General features: G+C 45.8%; 71 non-coding genes across 71 annotated transcripts; all 71 read left to right on the forward strand.

The window, feature by feature from the left end:
- Positions 1 to 154: 154 nt before the first annotated feature.
- On the forward strand, positions 155 to 273 carry LOC123435558. The gene has a single exon (XR_006626803.1). It is a non-coding gene; the product is annotated as a 5S ribosomal RNA (ribosomal RNA).
- A 194-nt stretch (positions 274 to 467) lies between these two features.
- Positions 468 to 586, forward strand: LOC123432140. The gene has a single exon (XR_006623737.1). It is a non-coding gene; the product is annotated as a 5S ribosomal RNA (ribosomal RNA).
- Positions 587 to 825: 239 nt separating this feature from the next.
- LOC123435559 lies at positions 826 to 944 on the forward strand. The gene has a single exon (XR_006626804.1). It is a non-coding gene; the product is annotated as a 5S ribosomal RNA (ribosomal RNA).
- A 233-nt stretch (positions 945 to 1,177) lies between these two features.
- LOC123436875 lies at positions 1,178 to 1,296 on the forward strand. The gene has a single exon (XR_006628082.1). It is a non-coding gene; the product is annotated as a 5S ribosomal RNA (ribosomal RNA).
- Positions 1,297 to 1,514: 218 nt separating this feature from the next.
- LOC123438551 lies at positions 1,515 to 1,633 on the forward strand. Its single transcript, XR_006629686.1, has one exon. It is a non-coding gene; the product is annotated as a 5S ribosomal RNA (ribosomal RNA).
- A 185-nt stretch (positions 1,634 to 1,818) lies between these two features.
- LOC123433123 lies at positions 1,819 to 1,937 on the forward strand. Its single transcript, XR_006624675.1, has one exon. It is a non-coding gene; the product is annotated as a 5S ribosomal RNA (ribosomal RNA).
- A 185-nt stretch (positions 1,938 to 2,122) lies between these two features.
- On the forward strand, positions 2,123 to 2,241 carry LOC123433135. The gene has a single exon (XR_006624687.1). It is a non-coding gene; the product is annotated as a 5S ribosomal RNA (ribosomal RNA).
- Positions 2,242 to 2,465: 224 nt separating this feature from the next.
- On the forward strand, positions 2,466 to 2,584 carry LOC123438664. The gene has a single exon (XR_006629795.1). It is a non-coding gene; the product is annotated as a 5S ribosomal RNA (ribosomal RNA).
- A 242-nt stretch (positions 2,585 to 2,826) lies between these two features.
- On the forward strand, positions 2,827 to 2,944 carry LOC123432719. The gene has a single exon (XR_006624288.1). It is a non-coding gene; the product is annotated as a 5S ribosomal RNA (ribosomal RNA).
- A 224-nt stretch (positions 2,945 to 3,168) lies between these two features.
- On the forward strand, positions 3,169 to 3,287 carry LOC123438552. Its single transcript, XR_006629687.1, has one exon. It is a non-coding gene; the product is annotated as a 5S ribosomal RNA (ribosomal RNA).
- Positions 3,288 to 3,484: 197 nt separating this feature from the next.
- On the forward strand, positions 3,485 to 3,603 carry LOC123433147. Its single transcript, XR_006624693.1, has one exon. It is a non-coding gene; the product is annotated as a 5S ribosomal RNA (ribosomal RNA).
- Positions 3,604 to 3,836: 233 nt separating this feature from the next.
- On the forward strand, positions 3,837 to 3,955 carry LOC123437795. Its single transcript, XR_006628964.1, has one exon. It is a non-coding gene; the product is annotated as a 5S ribosomal RNA (ribosomal RNA).
- Positions 3,956 to 4,152: 197 nt separating this feature from the next.
- On the forward strand, positions 4,153 to 4,271 carry LOC123438382. The gene has a single exon (XR_006629527.1). It is a non-coding gene; the product is annotated as a 5S ribosomal RNA (ribosomal RNA).
- Positions 4,272 to 4,453: 182 nt separating this feature from the next.
- LOC123438829 lies at positions 4,454 to 4,572 on the forward strand. The gene has a single exon (XR_006629949.1). It is a non-coding gene; the product is annotated as a 5S ribosomal RNA (ribosomal RNA).
- A 182-nt stretch (positions 4,573 to 4,754) lies between these two features.
- LOC123433158 lies at positions 4,755 to 4,873 on the forward strand. Its single transcript, XR_006624704.1, has one exon. It is a non-coding gene; the product is annotated as a 5S ribosomal RNA (ribosomal RNA).
- A 290-nt stretch (positions 4,874 to 5,163) lies between these two features.
- Positions 5,164 to 5,282, forward strand: LOC123436409. Its single transcript, XR_006627635.1, has one exon. It is a non-coding gene; the product is annotated as a 5S ribosomal RNA (ribosomal RNA).
- A 209-nt stretch (positions 5,283 to 5,491) lies between these two features.
- LOC123432876 lies at positions 5,492 to 5,610 on the forward strand. The gene has a single exon (XR_006624445.1). It is a non-coding gene; the product is annotated as a 5S ribosomal RNA (ribosomal RNA).
- Positions 5,611 to 5,795: 185 nt separating this feature from the next.
- Positions 5,796 to 5,914, forward strand: LOC123433170. Its single transcript, XR_006624715.1, has one exon. It is a non-coding gene; the product is annotated as a 5S ribosomal RNA (ribosomal RNA).
- Positions 5,915 to 6,108: 194 nt separating this feature from the next.
- On the forward strand, positions 6,109 to 6,227 carry LOC123432759. Its single transcript, XR_006624329.1, has one exon. It is a non-coding gene; the product is annotated as a 5S ribosomal RNA (ribosomal RNA).
- Positions 6,228 to 6,427: 200 nt separating this feature from the next.
- Positions 6,428 to 6,546, forward strand: LOC123435304. The gene has a single exon (XR_006626559.1). It is a non-coding gene; the product is annotated as a 5S ribosomal RNA (ribosomal RNA).
- A 182-nt stretch (positions 6,547 to 6,728) lies between these two features.
- Positions 6,729 to 6,847, forward strand: LOC123432564. Its single transcript, XR_006624141.1, has one exon. It is a non-coding gene; the product is annotated as a 5S ribosomal RNA (ribosomal RNA).
- Positions 6,848 to 7,047: 200 nt separating this feature from the next.
- Positions 7,048 to 7,166, forward strand: LOC123435431. The gene has a single exon (XR_006626682.1). It is a non-coding gene; the product is annotated as a 5S ribosomal RNA (ribosomal RNA).
- Positions 7,167 to 7,378: 212 nt separating this feature from the next.
- On the forward strand, positions 7,379 to 7,497 carry LOC123435305. The gene has a single exon (XR_006626560.1). It is a non-coding gene; the product is annotated as a 5S ribosomal RNA (ribosomal RNA).
- Positions 7,498 to 7,679: 182 nt separating this feature from the next.
- LOC123432565 lies at positions 7,680 to 7,798 on the forward strand. The gene has a single exon (XR_006624142.1). It is a non-coding gene; the product is annotated as a 5S ribosomal RNA (ribosomal RNA).
- Positions 7,799 to 7,998: 200 nt separating this feature from the next.
- On the forward strand, positions 7,999 to 8,117 carry LOC123435432. The gene has a single exon (XR_006626683.1). It is a non-coding gene; the product is annotated as a 5S ribosomal RNA (ribosomal RNA).
- A 203-nt stretch (positions 8,118 to 8,320) lies between these two features.
- LOC123438074 lies at positions 8,321 to 8,439 on the forward strand. Its single transcript, XR_006629235.1, has one exon. It is a non-coding gene; the product is annotated as a 5S ribosomal RNA (ribosomal RNA).
- A 224-nt stretch (positions 8,440 to 8,663) lies between these two features.
- Positions 8,664 to 8,782, forward strand: LOC123431634. The gene has a single exon (XR_006623223.1). It is a non-coding gene; the product is annotated as a 5S ribosomal RNA (ribosomal RNA).
- Positions 8,783 to 8,982: 200 nt separating this feature from the next.
- LOC123431612 lies at positions 8,983 to 9,101 on the forward strand. The gene has a single exon (XR_006623202.1). It is a non-coding gene; the product is annotated as a 5S ribosomal RNA (ribosomal RNA).
- Positions 9,102 to 9,301: 200 nt separating this feature from the next.
- On the forward strand, positions 9,302 to 9,420 carry LOC123433182. The gene has a single exon (XR_006624726.1). It is a non-coding gene; the product is annotated as a 5S ribosomal RNA (ribosomal RNA).
- A 179-nt stretch (positions 9,421 to 9,599) lies between these two features.
- LOC123433194 lies at positions 9,600 to 9,718 on the forward strand. Its single transcript, XR_006624736.1, has one exon. It is a non-coding gene; the product is annotated as a 5S ribosomal RNA (ribosomal RNA).
- Positions 9,719 to 9,900: 182 nt separating this feature from the next.
- Positions 9,901 to 10,019, forward strand: LOC123432251. Its single transcript, XR_006623843.1, has one exon. It is a non-coding gene; the product is annotated as a 5S ribosomal RNA (ribosomal RNA).
- Positions 10,020 to 10,198: 179 nt separating this feature from the next.
- On the forward strand, positions 10,199 to 10,317 carry LOC123438638. The gene has a single exon (XR_006629771.1). It is a non-coding gene; the product is annotated as a 5S ribosomal RNA (ribosomal RNA).
- Positions 10,318 to 10,502: 185 nt separating this feature from the next.
- Positions 10,503 to 10,621, forward strand: LOC123437086. Its single transcript, XR_006628287.1, has one exon. It is a non-coding gene; the product is annotated as a 5S ribosomal RNA (ribosomal RNA).
- Positions 10,622 to 10,800: 179 nt separating this feature from the next.
- Positions 10,801 to 10,919, forward strand: LOC123438448. Its single transcript, XR_006629589.1, has one exon. It is a non-coding gene; the product is annotated as a 5S ribosomal RNA (ribosomal RNA).
- A 194-nt stretch (positions 10,920 to 11,113) lies between these two features.
- LOC123431755 lies at positions 11,114 to 11,232 on the forward strand. The gene has a single exon (XR_006623342.1). It is a non-coding gene; the product is annotated as a 5S ribosomal RNA (ribosomal RNA).
- Positions 11,233 to 11,444: 212 nt separating this feature from the next.
- Positions 11,445 to 11,563, forward strand: LOC123432829. The gene has a single exon (XR_006624401.1). It is a non-coding gene; the product is annotated as a 5S ribosomal RNA (ribosomal RNA).
- A 203-nt stretch (positions 11,564 to 11,766) lies between these two features.
- Positions 11,767 to 11,885, forward strand: LOC123433363. Its single transcript, XR_006624880.1, has one exon. It is a non-coding gene; the product is annotated as a 5S ribosomal RNA (ribosomal RNA).
- Positions 11,886 to 12,046: 161 nt separating this feature from the next.
- LOC123433205 lies at positions 12,047 to 12,165 on the forward strand. The gene has a single exon (XR_006624746.1). It is a non-coding gene; the product is annotated as a 5S ribosomal RNA (ribosomal RNA).
- Positions 12,166 to 12,350: 185 nt separating this feature from the next.
- On the forward strand, positions 12,351 to 12,469 carry LOC123437923. The gene has a single exon (XR_006629085.1). It is a non-coding gene; the product is annotated as a 5S ribosomal RNA (ribosomal RNA).
- Positions 12,470 to 12,660: 191 nt separating this feature from the next.
- On the forward strand, positions 12,661 to 12,778 carry LOC123432977. Its single transcript, XR_006624541.1, has one exon. It is a non-coding gene; the product is annotated as a 5S ribosomal RNA (ribosomal RNA).
- Positions 12,779 to 12,957: 179 nt separating this feature from the next.
- LOC123433217 lies at positions 12,958 to 13,076 on the forward strand. The gene has a single exon (XR_006624756.1). It is a non-coding gene; the product is annotated as a 5S ribosomal RNA (ribosomal RNA).
- Positions 13,077 to 13,261: 185 nt separating this feature from the next.
- On the forward strand, positions 13,262 to 13,380 carry LOC123432520. Its single transcript, XR_006624098.1, has one exon. It is a non-coding gene; the product is annotated as a 5S ribosomal RNA (ribosomal RNA).
- A 188-nt stretch (positions 13,381 to 13,568) lies between these two features.
- Positions 13,569 to 13,686, forward strand: LOC123432978. The gene has a single exon (XR_006624542.1). It is a non-coding gene; the product is annotated as a 5S ribosomal RNA (ribosomal RNA).
- Positions 13,687 to 13,865: 179 nt separating this feature from the next.
- Positions 13,866 to 13,984, forward strand: LOC123433230. Its single transcript, XR_006624768.1, has one exon. It is a non-coding gene; the product is annotated as a 5S ribosomal RNA (ribosomal RNA).
- A 179-nt stretch (positions 13,985 to 14,163) lies between these two features.
- On the forward strand, positions 14,164 to 14,282 carry LOC123433159. The gene has a single exon (XR_006624705.1). It is a non-coding gene; the product is annotated as a 5S ribosomal RNA (ribosomal RNA).
- A 177-nt stretch (positions 14,283 to 14,459) lies between these two features.
- On the forward strand, positions 14,460 to 14,578 carry LOC123432223. Its single transcript, XR_006623817.1, has one exon. It is a non-coding gene; the product is annotated as a 5S ribosomal RNA (ribosomal RNA).
- A 194-nt stretch (positions 14,579 to 14,772) lies between these two features.
- LOC123432976 lies at positions 14,773 to 14,891 on the forward strand. The gene has a single exon (XR_006624540.1). It is a non-coding gene; the product is annotated as a 5S ribosomal RNA (ribosomal RNA).
- A 206-nt stretch (positions 14,892 to 15,097) lies between these two features.
- LOC123433100 lies at positions 15,098 to 15,216 on the forward strand. Its single transcript, XR_006624653.1, has one exon. It is a non-coding gene; the product is annotated as a 5S ribosomal RNA (ribosomal RNA).
- A 191-nt stretch (positions 15,217 to 15,407) lies between these two features.
- On the forward strand, positions 15,408 to 15,526 carry LOC123432964. The gene has a single exon (XR_006624528.1). It is a non-coding gene; the product is annotated as a 5S ribosomal RNA (ribosomal RNA).
- A 163-nt stretch (positions 15,527 to 15,689) lies between these two features.
- Positions 15,690 to 15,808, forward strand: LOC123432965. The gene has a single exon (XR_006624529.1). It is a non-coding gene; the product is annotated as a 5S ribosomal RNA (ribosomal RNA).
- A 161-nt stretch (positions 15,809 to 15,969) lies between these two features.
- On the forward strand, positions 15,970 to 16,088 carry LOC123433242. The gene has a single exon (XR_006624778.1). It is a non-coding gene; the product is annotated as a 5S ribosomal RNA (ribosomal RNA).
- Positions 16,089 to 16,282: 194 nt separating this feature from the next.
- On the forward strand, positions 16,283 to 16,401 carry LOC123438876. Its single transcript, XR_006629992.1, has one exon. It is a non-coding gene; the product is annotated as a 5S ribosomal RNA (ribosomal RNA).
- Positions 16,402 to 16,562: 161 nt separating this feature from the next.
- Positions 16,563 to 16,681, forward strand: LOC123433253. Its single transcript, XR_006624788.1, has one exon. It is a non-coding gene; the product is annotated as a 5S ribosomal RNA (ribosomal RNA).
- Positions 16,682 to 16,875: 194 nt separating this feature from the next.
- LOC123438877 lies at positions 16,876 to 16,994 on the forward strand. The gene has a single exon (XR_006629993.1). It is a non-coding gene; the product is annotated as a 5S ribosomal RNA (ribosomal RNA).
- A 191-nt stretch (positions 16,995 to 17,185) lies between these two features.
- On the forward strand, positions 17,186 to 17,303 carry LOC123432573. Its single transcript, XR_006624149.1, has one exon. It is a non-coding gene; the product is annotated as a 5S ribosomal RNA (ribosomal RNA).
- A 185-nt stretch (positions 17,304 to 17,488) lies between these two features.
- Positions 17,489 to 17,606, forward strand: LOC123433214. The gene has a single exon (XR_006624754.1). It is a non-coding gene; the product is annotated as a 5S ribosomal RNA (ribosomal RNA).
- A 182-nt stretch (positions 17,607 to 17,788) lies between these two features.
- LOC123433264 lies at positions 17,789 to 17,907 on the forward strand. Its single transcript, XR_006624797.1, has one exon. It is a non-coding gene; the product is annotated as a 5S ribosomal RNA (ribosomal RNA).
- A 350-nt stretch (positions 17,908 to 18,257) lies between these two features.
- On the forward strand, positions 18,258 to 18,375 carry LOC123438624. Its single transcript, XR_006629758.1, has one exon. It is a non-coding gene; the product is annotated as a 5S ribosomal RNA (ribosomal RNA).
- Positions 18,376 to 18,557: 182 nt separating this feature from the next.
- On the forward strand, positions 18,558 to 18,676 carry LOC123433276. Its single transcript, XR_006624807.1, has one exon. It is a non-coding gene; the product is annotated as a 5S ribosomal RNA (ribosomal RNA).
- Positions 18,677 to 18,858: 182 nt separating this feature from the next.
- LOC123432355 lies at positions 18,859 to 18,977 on the forward strand. Its single transcript, XR_006623942.1, has one exon. It is a non-coding gene; the product is annotated as a 5S ribosomal RNA (ribosomal RNA).
- A 181-nt stretch (positions 18,978 to 19,158) lies between these two features.
- Positions 19,159 to 19,277, forward strand: LOC123434895. Its single transcript, XR_006626164.1, has one exon. It is a non-coding gene; the product is annotated as a 5S ribosomal RNA (ribosomal RNA).
- Positions 19,278 to 19,486: 209 nt separating this feature from the next.
- LOC123432198 lies at positions 19,487 to 19,605 on the forward strand. Its single transcript, XR_006623793.1, has one exon. It is a non-coding gene; the product is annotated as a 5S ribosomal RNA (ribosomal RNA).
- Positions 19,606 to 19,790: 185 nt separating this feature from the next.
- Positions 19,791 to 19,909, forward strand: LOC123431635. Its single transcript, XR_006623224.1, has one exon. It is a non-coding gene; the product is annotated as a 5S ribosomal RNA (ribosomal RNA).
- A 203-nt stretch (positions 19,910 to 20,112) lies between these two features.
- LOC123435143 lies at positions 20,113 to 20,231 on the forward strand. Its single transcript, XR_006626404.1, has one exon. It is a non-coding gene; the product is annotated as a 5S ribosomal RNA (ribosomal RNA).
- Positions 20,232 to 20,413: 182 nt separating this feature from the next.
- LOC123435439 lies at positions 20,414 to 20,532 on the forward strand. Its single transcript, XR_006626690.1, has one exon. It is a non-coding gene; the product is annotated as a 5S ribosomal RNA (ribosomal RNA).
- A 185-nt stretch (positions 20,533 to 20,717) lies between these two features.
- Positions 20,718 to 20,836, forward strand: LOC123431586. The gene has a single exon (XR_006623177.1). It is a non-coding gene; the product is annotated as a 5S ribosomal RNA (ribosomal RNA).
- A 200-nt stretch (positions 20,837 to 21,036) lies between these two features.
- Positions 21,037 to 21,155, forward strand: LOC123436778. The gene has a single exon (XR_006627989.1). It is a non-coding gene; the product is annotated as a 5S ribosomal RNA (ribosomal RNA).
- A 206-nt stretch (positions 21,156 to 21,361) lies between these two features.
- On the forward strand, positions 21,362 to 21,480 carry LOC123438408. Its single transcript, XR_006629551.1, has one exon. It is a non-coding gene; the product is annotated as a 5S ribosomal RNA (ribosomal RNA).
- Positions 21,481 to 21,674: 194 nt separating this feature from the next.
- LOC123437466 lies at positions 21,675 to 21,793 on the forward strand. Its single transcript, XR_006628644.1, has one exon. It is a non-coding gene; the product is annotated as a 5S ribosomal RNA (ribosomal RNA).
- A 260-nt stretch (positions 21,794 to 22,053) lies between these two features.
- LOC123438483 lies at positions 22,054 to 22,172 on the forward strand. Its single transcript, XR_006629622.1, has one exon. It is a non-coding gene; the product is annotated as a 5S ribosomal RNA (ribosomal RNA).
- A 182-nt stretch (positions 22,173 to 22,354) lies between these two features.
- Positions 22,355 to 22,473, forward strand: LOC123437474. Its single transcript, XR_006628652.1, has one exon. It is a non-coding gene; the product is annotated as a 5S ribosomal RNA (ribosomal RNA).
- The last annotated feature ends 175 nt before the right edge of the window (positions 22,474 to 22,648 follow it).

A 22,648-nucleotide genomic window follows, 5' to 3' on the forward strand; every position in this document is an offset into this window, starting at 1 on the left:
TGTGTGACTTTTCCCATCACGCTTGACACCCAACGACTAGTAGTAGTAGTAGTAGTAGTAGTAGTAGTAGTAGTAGTACTAGTAGTAGTAGTAGTATTAGTAGTAGTAGTACTAGTAGGGGCAAGCATAAGGAACAAATAGATAGTTGCATGTCGGATGCGATCATACCAGCACTAAAGCACCGGATCCCATCAGAACTCCGAAGTTAAGCGTGCTTGGGCGAGAGTAGTACTAGGATGGGTGACCTCCTAGGAAGTCCTCGTGTTGCATTCCCCTTTTTAAATATATTTTTGCGCCACGTGACAAGGATGACGCGGGACCGTGATCTATATGACCTCATTTTCTTATTTTTGACGATTACTGTGTGACTTTTCCCACCGCGCTTGACACCCAACGACTAGTAGTAGTAGTAGTAGTAGTAGTAGTAGTAGGGACAAGCATAAGGAACAAATAGATAGTTGCATGTCGGATGCGATCATACCAGCACTAAAGCACCGGATCCCATCAGAACTCCGAAGTTAAGCGTGCTTGCGCGAGAGTAGTACTAGGATGGGTGACCTCCTCGGAAGTCCTCGTGTTGCATTCCCCTTTCTAAATGTATTTTTGCACCACGTGACAAGGATGACGCGGGACCGTGATCTATATGACCTCATTTTCTTATTTTTGACGATTAATGTGTGACTTTTCCCACCGCGCTTGACACCCAACGACTAGTAGTAGTAGTAGTAGTAGTAGTAGTAGTAGTAGTACTAGTAGTAGTAGTAGTATTAGTAGTAGTAGTACTAGTAGGGGCAAGCATAAGGAACAAATAGATAGTTGCATGTCGGATGCGATCATACCAGCACTAAAGCACCGGATCCCATCAGAACTCCGAAGTTAAGCGTGCTTGGGCGAGAGTAGTACTAGGATGGGTGACCTCCTAGGAAGTCCTCGTGTTGCATTCCCCTTTTTAAATATATTTTTGCGCCACGCGACAAGGATGACGCGGGACCGTGATCTATATGACCTCATTTTCTTATTTTTGACGATTACTGTGTGACTTTTCCCACCGCGCTTGACACCCAACGACTAGTAGTAGTAGTAGTAGTAGTAGTAGTAGTAGTAGTAGTAGTAGTAGTAGTAGTACTAGTAGTACTAGTAGGGGCAAGCATAAGGAACAAATAGATAGTTGCATGTCGGATGCGATCATACCAGCACTAAAGCACCGGATCCCATCAGAACTCCGAAGTTAAGCGTGCTTGGGCGAGAGTAGTACTAGGATGGGTGACTTCGTGGGAAGTCCTCGTGTTGCATTCCCCTTTTTAAATATATTTTTGCGCCACGTGACAAGGATGACGCGGGAGCGTGATCTATATGACCTCATTTCCTTATTTTTGACGATTACTGTGTGACTTTTCCCACCGCGCTTGACACCCAACGACTAGTAGTAGTAGTAGTAGTAGTAGTAGTAGTAGTAGTAGTAGTAGTAGTAGTAGTAGGGGCAAGCATAAGGAACAAATAGATAGTTGCATGTCGGATGCGATCATACCAACACTAAAGCACCGGATCCCATCAGAACTCCGAAGTTAAGCGTGCTTGGGCGAGAGTAGTACTAGGATGGGTGACCTTTTGGGAAGTCCTCGTGTTGCATTCCCCTTTTTAAATATATTTTTGCGCCACGTGACAAGGATGACGCGGGAGCGTGATCTATATGACCTCATTTTCTTATTTTTGACGATTACTGTGTGACTTTTCCCACCGCGCTTGACACCCAACGACTAGTAGTAGTAGTAGTAGTAGTAGGGGCAAGCATAAGGAACAAATAGATAGTTGCATGTCGGATGCGATCATACCAGCACTAAAGCACCGGATCCCATCAGAACTCCGAAGTTAAGCGTGCTTGGGCGAGAGTAGTACTAGGATGGGTGACCTCCTGGGAAGTCCTCGTGTTGCATTCCCCTTTCTAAATATATTTTTGCGCCACGTGACAAGGATGACGCGGGACCGTGATCTATATGACCTCATTTTCTTATTTTTGACGATTACTGTGTGACTTTTCCCACCGCGCTTGACACCCAACGACTAGTAGTAGTAGTAGTAGTAGTAGGGGCAAGCATAAGGAACAAATAGATAGTTGCATGTCGGATGCGATCATACCAGCACTAAAGCACCGGATCCCATCAGAACTCCGAAGTTAAGCGTGCTTGGGCGAGAGTAGTACTAGGATGGGTGACCTCCTGGGAAGTCCTCGTGTTGCATTCCCCTTTCTAAATATATTTTTGCGCCACGTGACAAGGATGACGCGGGACCGTGATCTATATGACCTCATTTTCTTATTTTTGACGATTACTGTGTGACTTTTCCCACCACGCTTGACACCCAACGACTAGTAGTAGTAGTAGTAGTAGTAGTAGTACTAGTAGTAGTAGTAGTAGTAGTAGTACTAGTAGGGGCAAGCATAAGGAACAAATAGATAGTTGCATGTCGGATGCGATCATACCAGCACTAAAGCACCGGATCCCATCAGAACTCCGAAGTTAAGCGTGCTTGGGCGATGGTAGTACTAGGATGGGTGACCTCCTAGGAAGTCCTCGTGTTGCATTCCCCTTTTTAAATATATTTTTGCGCCACGTGACAAGGATGACGCGGGACCGTGATCTATATGACCTCATTTTCTTATTTTTGACGATTACTGTGTGACTTTTCCCACCGCGCTTGACACCCAACGACTAGTAGTAGTAGTAGTAGTAGTAGTAGTAGTAGTAGTAGTAGTAGTAGTAGTAGTAGTAGTAGTACTAGTAGTACTAGTAGGGGCAAGCATAAGGAACAAATAGATAGTTGCATGTCGGATCGATCATACCAGCACTAAAGCACCGGATCCCATCAGAACTCCGAAGTTAAGCGTGCTTGGGCGAGAGTAGTACTAGGATGGGTGACCTCCTGGGAAGTCCTCGTGTTGCATTCCCCTTTTTAAATATATTTTTGCGCCACGTGACAAGGATGACGCGGGAGCGTGATCTATATGACCTCATTTTCTTATTTTTGACGATTACTGTGTGACTTTTCCCACCGCGCTTGACACCCAATGACTAGTAGTAGTAGTAGTAGTAGTAGTAGTAGTAGTAGTAGTAGTAGTAGTAGTAGTAGTAGTAGGGGCAAGCATAAGGAACAAATAGATAGTTGCATGTCGGATGCGATCATACCAACACTAAAGCACCGGATCCCATCAGAACTCCGAAGTTAAGCGTGCTTGGGCGAGAGTAGTACTAGGATGGGTGACCTTTTGGGAAGTCCTCGTGTTGCATTCCCCTTTTTAAATATATTTTTGCGCCACGTGACAAGGATGACGCGGGAGCGTGATCTATATGACCTCATTTTCTTATTTTTGACGATTACTGTGTGACTTTTCCCACCGCGCTTGACACCCAACGACTAGTAGTAGTAGTAGTAGTAGTAGTAGTAGTAGTAGGGGCAAGCATAAGGAACAAATAGATAGTTGCATGTCGGATGCGATCATACCAGCACTAAAGCACCGGATCCCATCAGAACTCCGAAGTTAAGCGTGCTTGGGCGAGAGTAGTACTAGGATGGGTGACCTCCTGGGAAGTCCTCGTGTTGCATTCCCCTTTCTAAATATATTTTTGCGCCACGTGACAAGGATGACGCGGGACCGTGATCTATATGACCTCATTTTCTTATTTTTGACGATTACTGTGTGACTTTTCCCACCACGCTTGACACCCAACGACTAGTAGTAGTAGTAGTAGTAGTAGTAGTAGTAGTAGTAGTAGTAGTAGTAGTAGTAGTAGTAGTACTAGTAGGGGCAAGCATAAGGAACAAATAGATAGTTGCATGTCGGATGCGATCATACCAGCACTAAAGCACCGGATCACATCAGAACTCCGAAGTTAAGCGTGCTTGGGCGAGAGTAGTACTAGGATGGGTGACCTCCTAGGAAGTCCTCGTGTTGCATTCCCCTTTTTAAATATATTTTTGCGCCACGTGACAAGGATGACGCGGGACCGTGATCTATATGACCTCATTTTCTTATTTTTGACGATTACTGTGTGACTTTTCCCACCGCGCTTGACACCCAACGACTAGTAGTAGTAGTAGTAGTAGTAGTAGTAGTAGTAGGGGCAAGCATAAGGAACAAATAGATAGTTGCATGTCGGATGCGATCATACCAGCACTAAAGCACCGGATCCCATCAGAACTTCAAAGTTAAGCGTGCTTGGGCGAGAGTAGTACTAGGATGGGTGACCTCCTGGGAAGTCCTCGTGTTGCATTCCCCTTTTTAAATATATTTTTGCGCCACGTGACAAGGATGACGCGGGAGCGTGATCTATATGACCTCATTTTCTTACTTTTGACGATTACTGTGTGACTTTTCCCACCGCGCTTGACACCCAACGACTAGTAGTAGTAGTAGTAGTAGGGGCAAGCATAAGGAACAAATAGATAGTTGCATGTCGGATGCGATCATACCAACACTAAAGCACCGGATCTCATCAGAACTCCGAAGTTAAGCGTGCTTGGGCGAGAGTAGTACTAGGATGGGTGACCTCTTGGGAAGTCCTCGTGTTGCATTCCCCTTTTTAAATATATTTTTGCGCCACGTGACAAGGATGACGCGGGAGCGTGATCTATATGACCTCATTTTCTTATTTTTGACGATTACTGTGTGACTTTTCCCACCGCGCTTGACACCCAACGACTAGTAGTAGTAGTAGTAGTAGGGGCAAGCATAAGGAACAAATAGATAGTTGCATGTCGGATGCGATCATACCAGCACTAAAGCACCGGATCCCATCAGAACTCCGAAGTTAAGCGTGCTTGGGCGAGAGTAGTACTAGGATGGGTGACCTCCTGGGAAGTCCTCGTGTTGCATTCCCCTTTCTAAATATATTTTTGCACCACGTGACAAGGATGACGCGGGACCGTGATCTATATGACCTCATTTTCTTATTTTTGACGATTAATGTGTGACTTTTCCCACCACGCTTGACACCCAACGACTAGTAGTAGTAGTAGTAGTAGTAGTAGTAGTAGTAGTAGTATTAGTAGTAGTAGTACTAGTAGTAGTAGTAGTATTAGTAGTAGTAGTACTAGTAGTAGTAGTAGTATTAGTAGTAGTAGTACTAGTAGGGGCAAGCATAACGAACAAATAGATAGTTGCATGTCGGATGCGATCATACCAGCACTAAAGCATCGGATCCCATCAGAACTCCGAAGTTAAGCGTGCTTGGGCGAGAGTAGTACTAGGATGGGTGACCTCCTGGGAAGTCCTCGTGTTGCATTCCCCTTTTTAAATATATTTTTGCGCCACGTGACAAGGATGACGCGGGACCGTGATCTATATGACCTCATTTTCTTATTTTTGACGATTACTGTGTGACTTTTCCCACCGCGCTTGACACCCAACGACTAGTAGTAGTAGTAGTAGTAGTAGTAGTAGTAGTAGTAGTAGTAGTAGGGGCAAGCATAAGGAACAAATAGATAGTTGCATGTCGGATGCGATCATACCAACACTAAAGCACCGGATCCCATCAGAACTCCGAAGTTAAGCGTGCTTGGGCGAGAGTAGTACTAGGATGGGTGACCTCGTGTGATGTCCTCGTGTTGCATTCCCCTTTTTAAATATATTTTTGCGCCACGTGACAAGGATGACGCGGGAGCGTGATCTATATGACCTCATTTTCTTATTTTTGACGATTACTGTGTGACTTTTTCCACCGCGCTTGACACCCAACGACTAGTAGTAGTAGTAGTAGTAGTAGGGGCAAGCATAAGGAACAAATAGATAGTTGCATGTTGGATGCGATCATACCAGCACTAAAGCACCGGATCCCATCAGAACTCCGAAGTTAAGCGTGCTTGGGCGAGAGTAGTACTAGGATGGGTGACCTCCTGGGAAGTCCTCGTGTTGCATTCCCCTTTTTAAATATATTTTTGCGCCACGTGACAAGGATGACGCGGGACCGTGATCTATATGACCTCATTTTCTTATTTTTGACGATTACAGTGTGACTTTTCCCACCGCGCTTGACACCCAACGACTAGTAGTAGTAGTAGTAGTAGTAGTAGTAGTAGGGGCAAGCATAAGGAACAAATAGATAGTTGCATGTCGGATGCGATCATACCAACACTAAAGCACCGGATCCCATCAGAACTCCGAAGTTAAGCGTGCTTGGGCGAGAGTAGTACTAGGATGGGTGACCTCCTGTGATGTCCTCGTGTTGCATTCCCCTTTTTAAATATATTTTTGCGCCACGTGACAAGGATGACGCGGGAGCGTGATCTATATGACCTCATTTTCTTATTTTTGACGATTACTGTGTGACTTTTCCCACCGCGCTTGACACCCAACGACTAGTAGTAGTAGTAGTAGTAGTAGTAGTAGTAGTAGTAGGGGCAAGCATAAGGAACAAATAGATAGTTGCATGTCGGATGCGATCATACCAGCATTAAAGCACCGGATCCCATCAGAACTCCGAAGTTAAGCGTGCTTGGGCGAGAGTAGTACTAGGATGGGTGACCTCCTGGGAAGTCCTCGTGTTGCATTCCCCTTTTTAAATATATTTTTGCGCCACGTGACAAGGATGACGCGGGACCGTGATCTATATGACCTCATTTTCTTATTTTTGACGATTACTGTGTGACTTTTCCCACCGCGCTTGACACCCAACGACTAGTAGTAGTAGTAGTAGTAGGGGCAAGCATAAGGAACAAATAGATAGTTGCATGTTGGATGCGATCATACCAACACCAATGCACTGGATCCCATCAGAACTCCGAAGTTAAGCGTGCTTGGGCGAGAGTAGTACTAGGATGGGTGACCTCCTGGGAAGTCCTTGTGTTGCATTCCCCTTTTTAAATATGTTTTTGCGCCACGTGACAAGGATGACGCGGGAGCGTGATCTATATGACCTCATTTTCTTATTTTTGACGATTACTGTGTGACTTTTCCCACCGCGCTTGACACCCAACGACTAGTAGTAGTAGTAGTAGTAGTAGTAGTAGTAGTAGTTGGGGCAAGCATAAAGAACAAATAGATAGTTGCATGTCGGGTGCGATCATACCAGCACTAAAGCACCGGATCCCATCAGAACTCCGAAGTTAAGCGTGCTTGGGCGAGAGTAGTACTAGGATGGGTGACCTCCTGGGAAGTCCTCGTGTTGCATTCCCCTTTTTATATATATTTTTGCGCCACGTGACAAGGATGACGCGGGACCGTGATCTATTTGACCTCATTTTCTTATTTTTGACGATTACAGTGTGACTTTTCCCACCGCGCTTGACACCCAACGACTAGTAGTAGTAGTAGTAGTAGTAGTAGTAGTAGTAGTAGTAGTAGTAGTAGGGGCAAGCATAAGGAACAAATAGATAGTTGCATGTCGGATGCGATCATACCAGCATTAAAGCACCGGATCCCATCAGAACTCCGAAGTTAAGCGTGCTTGGGCGAGAGTAGTACTAGGATGGGTGACCTCCTGGGAAGTCCTCGTGTTGCATTCCCCTTTTTAAATATATTTTTGCGCCACGTGACAAGGATGACGCGGGACCGTGATCTATATGACCTCATTTTCTTATTTTTGACGATTACTGTGTGACTTTTCCCACCGCGCTTGACACCCAACGACTAGTAGTAGTAGTAGTAGTAGGGGCAAGCATAAGGAACAAATAGATAGTTGCATGTTGGATGCGATCATACCAACACCAATGCACTGGATCCCATCAGAACTCCGAAGTTAAGCGTGCTTGGGCGAGAGTAGTACTAGGATGGGTGACCTCCTGGGAAGTCCTTGTGTTGCATTCCCCTTTTTAAATATGTTTTTGCGCCACGTGACAAGGATGACGCGGGAGCGTGATCTATATGACCTCATTTTCTTATTTTTGACGATTACTGTGTGACTTTTCCCACCGCGCTTGACACCCAACGACTAGTAGTAGTAGTAGTAGTAGTAGTAGTAGTAGTAGTTGGGGCAAGCATAAAGAACAAATAGATAGTTGCATGTCGGGTGCGATCATACCAGCACTAAAGCACCGGATCCCATCAGAACTCCGAAGTTAAGCGTGCTTGGGCGAGAGTAGTACTAGGATGGGTGACCTCCTGGGAAGTCCTCGTGTTGCATTCCCCTTTTTATATATATTTTTGCGCCACGTGACAAGGATGACGCGGGACCGTGATCTATTTGACCTCATTTTCTTATTTTTGACGATTACAGTGTGACTTTTCCCACCGCGCTTGACACCCAACGACTAGTAGTAGTAGTAGTAGTAGTAGTAGTAGTAGTAGTAGTAGGGGCAAGCATAAGGAACAAATAGATAGTTGCATGTCGGATGCGATCATACCTGCACTAAAGCACCGGATCCCATCAGAACTCCGAAGTTAAGCATGCTTGGGCGAGAGAAGTACTAGGATGGGTGACCTCCTGGGAAGTCCTCGTGTTGCATTCCCCTTTTTAAATATATTTTTGCGCCACGTGACAAGGATGACGCGGGAGCGTGATCTATATGACCTCATTTTCTTATTTTTGACGATTACTGTGTGACTTTTCCCACCGCGCTTGACACCCAACGACTAGTAGTAGTAGTAGTAGTAGTAGTAGTAGTAGTAGTAGTAGTAGTAGTAGTAGTAGTAGTAGGGGCAAGCATAAGGAACAAATGGATAGTAGCATGTCGGATGCGATCATACCAGCACTAAAGCACCGGATCCCATCAGAACTACGAAGTTAAGCGTGCTTGGGCGAGAGTAGTACTAGGATGGGTGACCTCCTGGGAAGTCCTTGTGTTGCATTCCCCTTTTTAAATATATTTTTGCGCCACGTGACAAGGATGACGCGGGAGCGTGATCTATATGACCTCATTTTCTTATTTTTGACGATTACTGTGTGACTTTTCCCACCGCGCTTGACACCCAACGACTAGTAGTAGTAGTAGTAGTAGTAGTAGTAGTAGTAGTAGGGGCAAGCATAAGGAACAAATAGATAGTTGCATGTCGGATGTGATCATACCAGCACTAAAGCACCGGATCCCATCAGAACTTCGAAGTTAAGCGTGCTTGGGCGAGAGTAGTACTAGGATGGATGACCTCCTGGGAAGTCCTCGTGTTGCATTCCCCTTTTTAAATATATTTTTGCGCCACGTGACAAGGATGACGCGGGAGCGTGATCTATATGACCTCATTTTCTTATTTTTGACGATTACTGTGTGACTTTTCCCACCGCGCTTGACACCCAACGACTAGTAGTAGTATTAGTAGTAGTAGTAGTAGTAGTAGTAGGGGCAAGCATAAGGAACAACTAGATAGTTGCATGTCGGATGCGATCATACCAGCACTAAAGCACCGGATCCCATCAGAACTCCGAAGTTAAGCGTGCTTGGGCGAGAGTAGTACTAGGATGGGTGACCTCCTGGGAAGTCCTCGTGTTGCATTCCCCTTTTTAAATATATTTTTGCGCCACGTGACAAGGATGACGCGGGACCGTGATCTATATGACCTCATTTTCTTATTGTTGACGATTACTGTGTGAGTTTTCCCACCACGCTTGACACCCAACGACTAGTAGTAGTAGTAGTAGGGGCAAGCATAAGGAACAAATAGATAGTTGCATGTCGGATGCGATCATACCAGCACTAAAGCACCGGATCCCATCAGAACTCCGAAGTTAAGCGTGCTTGGGCGAGAGTAGTACTAGGATGGGTGACCTCCTGGGAAGTCCTCGTGTTGCATTCCCCTTTTTAAATATATTTTTGCGCCACGTGACAAGGATGACGCGGGAGCGTGATCTATATGACCTCATTTTCTTATTTTTGACGATTACTGTGTGACTTTTCCCACCGCGCTTGACACCCAACGACTAGTAGTAGTAGTAGTAGTAGGGGCAAGCATAAGGAACAAATAGATAGTTGGATGTCGGATGCGATCATACCAGCACTAAAGCATCGTATCCCATCAGAACTCCGAAGTTAAGCGTGCTTGGGCGAGAGTAGTACTAGGATGGGTGACCTCCTGGGAAGTCCTCGTGTTGCATTCCCCTTTTTAAATATATTTTTGCGCCACGTGACAAGGATGACGCGGGACCGTGATCTATATGACCTCATTTTCTTATTTTTGACGATTACTGTGTGACTTTTCCCACCGCGCTTGACACCCAACGACTAGTAGTAGTAGTAGTAGGGGCAAGCATAAGGAACAAATAGATAGTTGGATGTCGGATGCGATCATACGAGCACTAAAGCACCGGATCCCATCAGAACTCCGAAGTTAAGCGTGCTTGGGCGAGAGTAGTACTAGGATGGGTGACCTCCTGGGAAGTGCTCGTGTTGCATTCCCCTTTTTAAATATATTTTTGCGCCACGTGACAAGGATGACGCGGGACCGTGATCTATATGACCTCATTTTCTTATTTTTGACGAATACTGTGTGACTTTTCCCACCGCGCTTGACACGCAACGACTAGTAGTAGTAGTAGTAGTAGTAGGGGCAAGCATAAGAAACAAATAGATAGTTGCATGTCGGATGCGATCATACCAGCACTAAAGCACCGGATCCTATCAGAACTCCGAAGTTAAGCGTGCTTGGGCGAGAGTAGTACTAGGATGGGTGACCTCCTGGGAAGTCCTCGTGTTGCATTCCCCTTTTTAAATATATTTTTGCGCCACGTGACAAGGATGACGCGGGAGCGTGATCTATATGACCTCATTTTCTTATTTTTGACGATTACTGTGTGACTTTTCCCACCGCGCTTGACACCCAACGACTAGTAGTAGTAGTAGTAGGGGCAAGCATAAGGAACAAATAGATAGTTGCATGTCGGATGCGATCATACCAGCACTAAAGCACCGGATCCCATCAGAACTTCGAAGTTAAGCGTGCTTGGGCGAGAGTAGTACTAGGATGGGTGACCTCCTGGGAAGTCCTCGTGGTGCATTCCCCTTTTTAAATATATTTTTGCGCCACGTGACAAGGATGACGCGGGACCGTGATCTATATGACCTCATTTTCTTATTTTTGACGATTACTGTGTGACTTTTCCCACCGCGCTTGACACCCAACGACTAGTAGTAGTAGTAGTAGTAGTAGTAGTAGTAGGGGCAAGCATAAGGAACAAATAGATAGTTGCATGTCGGATGCGATCATACCAGCACTAAAGCACCGGATCCCATCAGAACTCCGAAGTTAAGCGTGCTTGGGCGAGAGTAGTACTTGGATGGGTGACCTCCTGTGATGTCCTCGTGTTGCATTCCCCTTTTTAAATATATTTTTGCGCCACGTGACAAGGATGACGCGGGAGCGTGATCTATATGACCTCATTTTCTTATTTTTGACGATTACTGTGTGACTTTTACCACCGCGCTTGACACCCAACGACTAGTAGTAGTAGTAGTAGTAGTAGTAGTAGTAGTAGTAGTAGTAGTAGTAGGAGCAAGCATAAGGAACAAATAGATAGTTGCATGTTGGATGCGATCATACCAGCACTAAAGCACCGGATCCCATCAGAACTGCGAAGTTAAGCGTGCTTGTGCGAGAGTAGTACTAGGATGGGTGACCTCCTGGGAAGTCCTCGTGTTGCATTCCCCTTTTTAAATATATTTTGGCGCCACGTGACAAGGATGACGCGGGAGCGTGATCTATATGACCTCATTTTCTTATTTTTGACGATTACTGTGTGACTTTTCCCACCGCGCTTGACACCCAACGACTAGTAGTAGTAGTAGTAGTAGTAGTAGTAGTAGTAGTAGTAGGGGCAAGCATAAGGAACAAATAGATAGTTGCATGTCGGATGCGATCAAAGCAGCACTAAAGCACCGGATCCCATCAGAAGTCCGAAGTTAAGCGTGCTTGGGCCAGAGTAGTACTAGGATGGGTGACCTCCTGGGAAGTCCTCGTGGTGCATTCCCCTTTTTAAATATATTTTTGCGCCACGTGACAAGGATGACGCGGGAGCGTGATCTATATGACCTCATTTTCTTATTTTTGACGATTACTGTGTGACTTTTCCCACCGCGCTTGACACCCAACGAGGGGCAAGCATAAGGAACAAATAGATAGTTGCATGTCGGATGCGATCATACCAGCACTAAAGCACCGGATCCCATCAGAACTCCGAAGTTAAGCGTGCTTGGGCGAGAGTAGTACTAGGATGGGTGACCTCCTGGGAAGTCCTCGTGTTGCATTCCCCTTTTTAAATATATTTTTGCGCCACGTGACAAGGATGACGCGGGAGCGTGATCTATATGACCTCATTTTCTTATTTTTGACGATTACTGTGTGACTTTTCCCACCGCGCTTGACACCCAACGACTAGTAGTAGTATGAGTAGTAGTAGGGGCAAGCATAAGGAAGAAATAGATAGTTGCATGTCGGATGCGATTATACCAGCACTAAAGCACTGGATCCCATCAGAACTCCGAAGTTAAGCGTGCTTGGGCGAGAGTAGTACTAGGATGGGTGACCTCCTGGGAAGTCCTTGTGTTGCATTCCCCTTTTTAAATATATTTTTGCGCCACGTGACAAGGATGACGCGGGAGCGTGATCTATATGACCTCATTTTCTTATTTTTGACGATTACTGTGTGACTTTTCCCACCGCGCTTGACACCCAACGACTACTAGTAGTAGTAGTAGTAGTAGTAGTAGGGGCAAGCATAAGGAACAAATAGATAGTTGCATGTCGGATGCGATCATACCAGCACTAAAGCATCGGATCCATCAGAACTCCGAAGTTAAGCGTGCTTGGACGAGAGTAGTACTAGGATGGGTGACCTCCTGGGAAGTCCTCGTGTTGCATTCCCCTTTTTAAATATATTTTGGCGCCACGTGACAAGGATGACGCGGGAGCGTGATCTATATGCCCTCATTTTCTTATTTTTGACGATTACTGTGTGACTTTTCCCACCGCGCTTGACACCCAACGACTAGTAGTAGTAGTAGTAGGGGCAAGCATAAGGAACAAATAGATAGTTGGATGTCGGATGCGATCATACCAGCACTAAAGCACCGGATCCCATCAGAACTCCGAAGTTAAGCGTGCTTGGGCGAGAGTAGTACTAGGATGGGTGACCTCCTGGGAAGTCCTCGTGTTGCATTCCCCTTTTTAAATATATTTTTGCGCCACGTGACAAGGATGACGCGGGACCGTGATCTATATGACCTCATTTTCTTATTTTTGACGATTACTGTGTGACTTTTCCCACCGCGCTTGACACCCAACGACTAGTAGTAGTATGAGTAGTAGTAGGGGCAAGCATAAGGAAGAAATAGATAGTTGCATGTCGGATGCGATTATACCAGCACTAAAGCACTCGATCCCATCAGAACTCCGAAGTTAAGCGTGCTTGGGCGAGAGTAGTACTAGGATGGGTGACCTCCTGGGAAGTCCTTGTGTTGCATTCCCCTTTTTAAATATATTTTTGCGCCACGTGACAAGGATGACGCGGGAGCGTGATCTATATGACCTCATTTTCTTATTTTTGACGATTACTGTGTGACTTTTCCCACCGCGCTTGACACCCAACGACTACTAGTAGTAGTAGTAGTAGTAGTAGGGGCAAGCATAAGGAACAAATAGATAGTTGCATGTCGGATGCGATCATACCAGCACTAAAGCATCGGATCCATCAGAACTCCGAAGTTAAGCGTGCTTGGACGAGAGTAGTACTAGGATGGGTGACCTCCTGGGAAGTCCTCGTGTTGCATTCCCCTTTTTAAATATATTTTGGCGCCACGTGACAAGGATGACGCGGGAGCGTGATCTATATGCCCTCATTTTCTTATTTTTGACGATTACTGTGTGACTTTTCCCACCGCGCTTGACACCCAACGACTAGTAGTAGTAGTAGTAGGGGCAAGCATAAGGAACAAATAGATAGTTGGATGTCGGATGCGATCATACCAGCACTAAAGCACCGGATCCCATCAGAACTCCGAAGTTAAGCGTGCTTGGGCGAGAGTAGTACTAGGATGGGTGACCTCCTGGGAAGTCCTCGTGTTGCATTCCCCTTTTTAAATATATTTTTGCGCCACGTGACAAGGATGACGCGGGACCGTGATCTATATGACCTCATTTTCTTATTTTTGACGATTACTGTGTGACTTTTCCCACCGCGCTTGACACCCAACGACTAGTAGTAGTAGTAGTAGGGGCAAGGATAAGGAACAAATAGATAGTTGCATGTCGGATGTGATCATACCAGCACTAAAGCACCGGATCCCATCAGAACTCCGAAGTTAAGCGTGCTTTGGCGAGAGTAGTACTAGGATGGGTGACCTCCTGGGAAGTCCTCGTGTTGCCCTTTTTAAATATATTTTTGCGCCACGTGACAAGGATGACGCGGGAGCGTGATCTATATGACCTCATTTTCTTATTTTTGACGATTACTGTGTGACTTTTCCCACCGCGCTTGACACCCAACGACTAGTAGTAGTAGTAGTAGTAGGGGCAAGCATAAGGAACAAATAGATAGTTGCATGTCGGATGCGATCATACCAGCACTAAAGCACCGGATCCCATCAGAACTTCGAAGTTAAGCGTGCTTGGGCGAGAGTAGTACTAGGATGGGTGACCTCCTCGGAAGTCCTCGTGGTGCATTCCCCTTTTTAAATATATTTTTGCGCCACGTGACAAGGATGACGCGGGACCGTGATCTATATGACCTCATTTTCTTATTTTTGACGATTACTGTGTGACTTTTCCCACCGCGCTTGACACCCAACGACTAGTAGTAGTAGTAGTAGTAGTAGTAGTAGTAGGGGCAAGCATAAGGAACAAATAGGTAGTTGCATGTCGGATGCGATCATACCAACACTAAAGCACCGGATCCCATCAGAACTCCGAAGTTAAGTGTGCTTGGGCGAGAGTAGTACTAGGATGGGTGACCTCCTGTGATGTCCTCGTGTTGCATTCCCCTTTTTAAATATATTTTTGCGCCACGTGACAAGGATGACGCGGGAGCGTGATCTATATGACCTCATTTTCTTATTTTTGACGATTACTGTGTGACTTTTCCCACCGCGCTTGACACCCAACGACTAGTAGTAGTAGTAGTAGTAGTAGTAGTAGTAGTAGTAGTAGTAGGGGCAAGCATAAGGAACAAATAGATAGTTGCATGTCGGATACGATCGTACCAGCACTAAAGCACCGGATCCCATCAGAACTGCGAAGTTAAGCGTGCTTGGGCGAGAGTAGTACTAGGATGGGTGACCTCCTGGGAAGTCCTCGTGTTGCATTCCCCTTTTTAAATATATTTTGGCGCCACGTGACAAGGATGACGCGGGAGCGTGATCTATATGACCTCATTTTCTTATTTTTGACGATTACTGTGTGACTTTTCCCACCGCGCTTGACACCCAACGACTAGTAGTAGTAGTAGTAGTAGTAGTAGTAGGGGCAAGCATAAGGAACAAATAGATAGTTGCATGTCGGATGCGATCAAAGCAGCACTAAAGCACCGGATCCCATCAGAACTCTGAAGTTAAGCGTGCTTGGGCGAGAGTAGTACTAGGATGGGTGACCTCCTGGGAAGTCCTCGTGGTGCATTCCCCTTTTTAAATATATTTTTGCGCCACGTGACAAGGATGACGCGGTCTTATTTTTGACGATTACTGTGTGACTTTTCCCACCGCGCTTGACACCCAACGACTAGTAGTAGTAGTAGTAGTAGTAGTAGGGGCAAGCATAAGGAACAAATAGATAGTTGCATGTCGGATGCGATCAAAGCAGCACTAAAGCACCGGATCCCATCAGAACTCTGAAGTTAAGCGTGCTTGGGCGAGAGTAGTACTAGGATGGGTGACCTCCTGGGAAGTCCTCGTGGTGCATTCCCCTTTTTAAATATATTTTTGCGCCACGTGACAAGGATGACGCGGGACCGTGATCTATATGACCTCATTTTCTTATTTTTGACGATTACTGTGTGACTTTTCCCACCGCGCTTGACACCCAACGAGGGGCAAGCATAAGGAACAAATAGATAGTTGCATGCCGGATGCGATCATACCAGCACTAAAGCACCGGATCCCATCAGAACTCCGAAGTTAAGCGTGCTTGGGCGAGAGTAGTACTAGGATGGGTGACCTCCTGGGAAGTCCTCGTGTTGCATTCCCCTTTTTAAATATATTTTTGTGCCACGTGACAAGGATGACGCGGGAGCGTGATCTATATGACCTCATTTTCTTATTTTTGACGATTACTGTGTGACTTTTCCCACCGCGCTTGACACCTAACGACTAGTAGTAGTAGTAGTAGTAGTAGTAGTAGTAGGGGCAAGCATAAGGAACAAATAGATAGTTGCATGTCGGATGCGATCATACCAGCACTAAAGCACTGGATCCCATCAGAACTCCGAAGTTAAGCGTACTTGGGCGAGAGTAGTACTAGGTTGGGTGACCTCCTGGGAAGTCCTCGTGTTGCATTCCCCTTTTTAAATATATTTTTGCGCCACGTGACAAGGATGACGCGGGAGCGTGATCTATATGACCTCATTTTCTTATTTTTGACGATTACTGTGTGACTTTTCCCACCGCGCTTGACACCCAACGAGGGGCAAGCATAAGGAACAAATAGATAGTTGCATGCCGGATGCGATCATACCAGCACTAAAGCACCGGATCCCATCAGAACTCCGAAGTTAAGCGTGCTTGGGCGAGAGTAGTACTAGGATGGGTGACCTCCTGGGAAGTCCTCGTGTTGCATTCCCCTTTTTAAATATATTTTTGTGCCACGTGACAAGGATGACGCGGGAGCGTGATCTATATGACCTCATTTTCTTATTTTTGACGATTACTGTGTGACTTTTCCCACCGCGCTTGACACCTAACGACTAGTAGTAGTAGTAGTAGTAGTAGTAGTAGTAGGGGCAAGCATAAGGAACAAATAGATAGTTGCATGTCGGATGCGATCATACCAGCACTAAAGCACTGGATCCCATCAGAACTCCGAAGTTAAGCGTACTTGGGCGAGAGTAGTACTAGGTTGGGTGACCTCCTGGGAAGTCCTCGTGTTGCATTCCCCTTTTTAAATATATTTTTGCGCCACGTGACAAGGATGACGCGGGAGCGTGATCTATATGACCTCATTTTCTTATTTTTGATGATTACTGTGTGACTTTTCCCACCGCGCTTGACACCCAACGACTAGTAGTAGTAGTAGTAGTAGTAGTAGTAGGGGCAAGCATAAGGAACAAATAGATAGTTGTATGTCGGATGCGATCATACCAGCACTAAAGCACCGGATCCATCAGAACTCCGAAGTTAAGCGTGCTTGGGCGAGAGTAGTACTAGGATGGATGACCTCCTGGGAAGTCCTCGTGTTGCATTCCCCTTTTTAAATATATTTTGGCGCCACGTGACAAGGATGACGCGGGAGCGTGATCTATATGACCTCATTTTCTTATTTTTGACGATTACTGTGTGACTTTTCCCACCGCGCTTGACACCCAACGACTAGTAGTAGTAGTAGTAGTAGTAGGGGCAAGCATAAGGAACAAATAGATAGTTGCATGTCGGATGCGATCATACCAGCACTAAAGCACCGGATCTATCAGAACTCCGAAGTTAAGCGTGCTTGGGCGAGAGTAGTACTAGTATGGGTGACCTCCTGGGAAGTCCTCGTGGTGCATTCCCCTTTTTAAATATATTTTTGCGCCACGTGACAAGGATGACACGGGACCGTGATCTATATGACCTCATTTTCTTATTTTTGACGATTACTGTGTGACTTTTCCCACCGCGCTTGACACCCAACGACTAGTAGTAGTAGTAGTAGTAGGGGCAAGCATAAGGAACAAATAGATAGTTGCATGTCGGATGCGATCATACCAGCACTAAAGCACCGGATCCCATCAGAACTCCGAAGTTAAGCGTGCTTGGGCGAGAGTAGTACTAGGATGGGTGACCTCCTGGGAAGTCCTCGTGTTGCATTCCCCTTTTTAAATATATTTTTGCGCCACGTGACAAGGATGACGCGGGACCGTGATCTATATGACCTCATTTTCTTATTTTTGACGATTACTGTGTGACTTTTCCCACCGCGCTTGACACCCAACGACTAGTAGTAGTAGTAGTAGTAGTAGTAGTAGTAGTAGGGGCAAGCATAAGGAACAAATAGATAGTTGCATGTCGGATGCGATCATACCAGCACTAAAGCACCGGATCCCATCAGAACTAGTACACCCAACGACTAGTAGTAGTAGTAGTAGTAGTAGTAGTAGTACTGGTAGTACTGGTAGTACTAGTAGGGGCAAGCATAAGGAACAAATAGATTGTTGCATGTCGGATGCGATCATACCAGCACTAAAGCACCGGATCCCATCAGAACTCCGAAGTTAAGCGTGCTTGGGCGAGAGTAGTACTAGGATGGTGACCTCCTGGGAAGTCCTCGTGTTGCATTCCCCTTTTAAAATATATTTTTGCGCCACGTGACAAGGATGACGCGGGAGCGTGATCTATATGACCTCATTTTCTTATTTTTGACGATTACTGTGTGACTTTTCCCACCGCGCTTGACACCCAACGACTAGTAGTAGTAGTAGTAGTAGGGGCAAGCATAAGGAACAAATAGATAGTTGCATGTCGGATGCGATCATACCAGCACTAAAGCACCGGATCCCATCAGAACTCCGAAGTTAAGCGTGCTTGGGCGAGAGTAGTACTAGGATGGGTGACCTCCTGGGAAGTCCTCGTGTTGCATTCCCCTTTTTAAATATATTTTTGCGCCACGTGACAAGGATGACGCGGGACCGTGATCTATATGACCTCATTTTCTTATTTTTGACGATTACTGTGTGACTATTCCCACCGCGCTTGACACCCAACGACTAGTAGTAGTAGTAGTAGTAGGGGCAAGCATAAGGAACAAATAGATAGTTGCATGTCGGATGCGAACATACCAGCACTAAAGCACTGGATCCCATCAGAACTCCGAAGTTAAGCGTGCTTGGGCGAGAGTAGTACTAGGATGGGTGACCTCCTCGGAAGTCCTTGTGTTGCATTCCCCTTTTTAAATATATTTTTGCGCCACGTGACAAGGATGACGCAGGAGCGTGATCTATATGACCTCATTTTCTTATTTTTGACGATTACTGTGTGACTTTTCCCACCGCGCTTGACACCCAACGACTAGTAGTAGTAGTAGTAGTAGTAGGGGCAAGCATAAGGAACAAATAGTTGCATGTCGGATGCAATCATACCAGCACTAAAGCACCGGATCCCATCAGAACTCCGAAGTTAAGCGTGCTTGGGCGAGAGTAGTACTAGGATGGGTGACCTCCTGGGAAGTCCTCGTGTTGCATTCCCCTTTTTAAATATATTTTTGCGCCACGTGACAAGGATGACGCGGGACCGTGATCTATATGACCTCATTTTCTTATTTTTGACGATTACAGTGTGACTTTTCCCACCGCGCTTGACACCCAACGACTAGTAGTAGTAGTAGTAGTAGTAGTAGTAGTAGTAGTAGTAGTAGTAGGGGCAAGCATAAGGAACAAATAGATAGTTGCATGTCGGATGCGATCATACCAGCACTAAAGCACCGAATCCCATCAGAACTCCGAAGTTAAGCGTGCTTGGGCGAGAGAAGTACTAGGATGGGTGACCTCCTCGGAAGTCCTCGTGTTGCATTCCCCTTTTTAAATATATTTTTGCGCCACGTGACAAGGATGACGCGGGAGCGTGATCTATATGACCTCATTTTCTTATTTTTGACGATTACTGTGTGACTTTTCCCACCGCGCTTGACACCCAACGACTAGTAGTAGTAGTAGTAGTAGTAGGGGCAAGCATAAGGAACAAATAGATAGTAGCATGTCGGATGCGATCATACCAGCACTAAAGCACCGGATCCCATCAGAACTACGAAGTTAAGCGTGCTTGGGCGAGAGTAGTACTAGGATGGGTGACCTCCTGGGAAGTCCTTGTGTTGCATTCCCCTTTTTAAATATATTTTTGCGCCACGTGACAAGGATGACGCGGGAGCGTGATCTATATGACCTCATTTTCTTATTTTTGACGATTACTGTGTGACTTTTCCCACCGCGCTTGACACCCAACGACTAGTAGTAGTAGTAGTAGTAGTAGTAGTAGTAGTAGTAGTAGGGGCAAGCATAAGGAACAAATAGATAGTTGCATGTTGGATGTGATCATACCAGCACTAAAGCACCGGATCCCATCAGAACTCCGAAGTTAAGCGTGCTTGGGCGAGAGTAGTACTAGGATGGGTGACCTCCTGGGAAGTCCTCGTGTTGCATTCCCATTTTTAAATATATTTTTGCGCCACGTGACAAGGATGACGCGGGAGCGTGATCTATATGACCTCATTTTCTTATTTTTGACGATTACTGTGTGACTTTTCCCACCGCGCTTGACACCCAACGACTAGTAGTAGTAGTAGTAGTAGGGGCAAGCATAAGGAACAAATAGATAGTTGCATGTCGGATGCGATCATACCAGCACTAAAGTACCGGATCCCATCAGAACTCCGAAGTTAAGCGTGCTTGGGCGAGAGTAGTACTAGGATGGGTGACCTCCTGGGAAGTCCTCGTGTTGCATTCCCCTTTTTAAATATATTTTTGCGCCACGTGACAAGGATGACGCGGGACCGTGATCTATATGACCTCATTTTCTTATTTTTGACGATTACTGTGTGACTTTTCCCACCGCGCTTGACACCCAACGACTAGTAGTAGTAGTAGTAGTAGTAGGGGCAAGCATAAGGAACAAATAGATAGTTGCATGTCGGATGCGATCATACCAGCACTAAAGCACTGGATCCCATCAGAACTCCGAAGTTAAGCGTGCTTGGGCGAGAGTAATACTAGGATGGGTGACCTCCTGGGAAGTCCTTGTGTTGCATTCCCTTTTTTAAATATATTTTTGCGCCACGTGACAAGGATGACGCGGGAGCGTGATCTATATGACCTCATTTTCTTATTTTTGACGATTACTGTGTGACTTTTCCCACCGCGCTTGACACCCAACGACTAGTAGTAGTAGTAGTAGTAGTAGTAGTAGTAGTAGTAGGGGCAAGCATAAGGAACAAATAGATAGTTGCATGTCGGATGCGATCATACCAGCACTAAAGCACCGGATCCCATCAGAACTCCGAAGTTAAGCATGCTTGGGCGAGAGTAGTACTAGGATGGGTGACCTCCTGGGAAGTCCTCGTGTTGCATTCCCCTTTTTAAATATATTTTTGCGCCACGTGACAAGGATGACGCGGGACCGTGATCTATATGACCTCATTTTCTTATTTTTGACGATTACAGTGTGACTTTTCCCACCGCGCTTGACACCCAACGACTAGTAGTAGTAGTAGTAGTAGTAGTAGTAGTAGTAGTAGTAGTAGGGGCAAGCATAAGGAACAAATAGATAGTTGCATGTCGGATGCGATCATACCAGCACTAAAGCACCGAATCCCATCAGAACTCCGAAGTTAAGCGTGCTTGGGCGAGAGAAGTACTAGGATGGGTGACCTCCTGGGAAGTCCTCGTGTTGCATTCCCCTTTTTAAATATATTTTTGCGCCACGTGACAAGGATGACGCGGGAGCGTGATCTATATGACCTCATTTTCTTATTTTTGACGATTACTGTGTGACTTTTCCCACCGCGCTTGACACCCAACGACTAGTAGTAGTACTAGTAGTAGTAGTAGTAGTAGGGACAAGCATAATGAACAAATAGATAGTTGCATGTCGGATGCGATCATACCAGCACTAAAGTACCGGATCCCATCAGAACTCTGAAGTTAAGCGTGCTTGGGCGAGAGTAGTACTAGGATGGGTGACCTCCTGGGAAGTCCTCGTGTTGCATTCCCCTTTTTAAATATATTTTTGCGCCACGTGACAAGGATGACGCGGGACCGTGATCTATATGACCTCATTTTCTTATTTTTGACGATTACTGTGTGACTTTTCCCACCGCGCTTGACACCCAACGACTAATAGTAGTAGTAGTAGTAGTAGTAGTAGTAGTAGTAGGAGTAGTAGGAGTAGTAGTAGGAGTAGGAGTAGGAGTAGTAGGAGTAGTAGTAGTAGTAGGGGAAAGCATAAGGAACAAATAGATAGTTGCATGTTGGATGCGATCATACCAGCACTAAAGCATCGGATCCCATCAGAACTCCGAAGTTAAGTGTGCTTGGGCGAGAGTAGTACTAGGATGGGTGACCTCCTGGGAAGTCCTTGTGTTGCATTCCCCTTTTTAAATATATTTTTGCGCCACGTGACAAGGATGACGCGGGAGCGTGATCTATATGACCTCATTTTCTTATTTTTGACGATTACTGTGTGACTTTTCCCACCGCGCTTGACACCCAACGACTAGTAGTAGTAGTAGTAGTAGGGGCAAGCATAAGGAACAAATAGATAGTTGCATGTCGGATGCGATCATACCAGCACTAAAGCACCGGATCCCATCAGAACTCCGAAGTTAAGCGTGCTTGGGCGAGAGTAGTACTAGGATGGGTGACCTCCTCGGAAGTCCTTGTGTTGCATTCCCCTTTTTAAATATATTTTTGCGCCACGTGACAAGGATGACGCGGGAGCGTGATCTATATGACCTCATTTTCTTATTTTTGACGATTACTGTGTGACTTTTCCCACCGCGCTTGAAACCCAACGACTAGTAGTAGTAGTGGTAGTAGTAGTAGTAGGGGCAAGCATAAGGAACAAA

This window comes from Hordeum vulgare, chromosome 2H (assembly GCF_904849725.1).
Source record: "Hordeum vulgare subsp. vulgare chromosome 2H, MorexV3_pseudomolecules_assembly, whole genome shotgun sequence".
NCBI lineage: Eukaryota > Viridiplantae > Streptophyta > Magnoliopsida > Poales > Poaceae > Hordeum > Hordeum vulgare.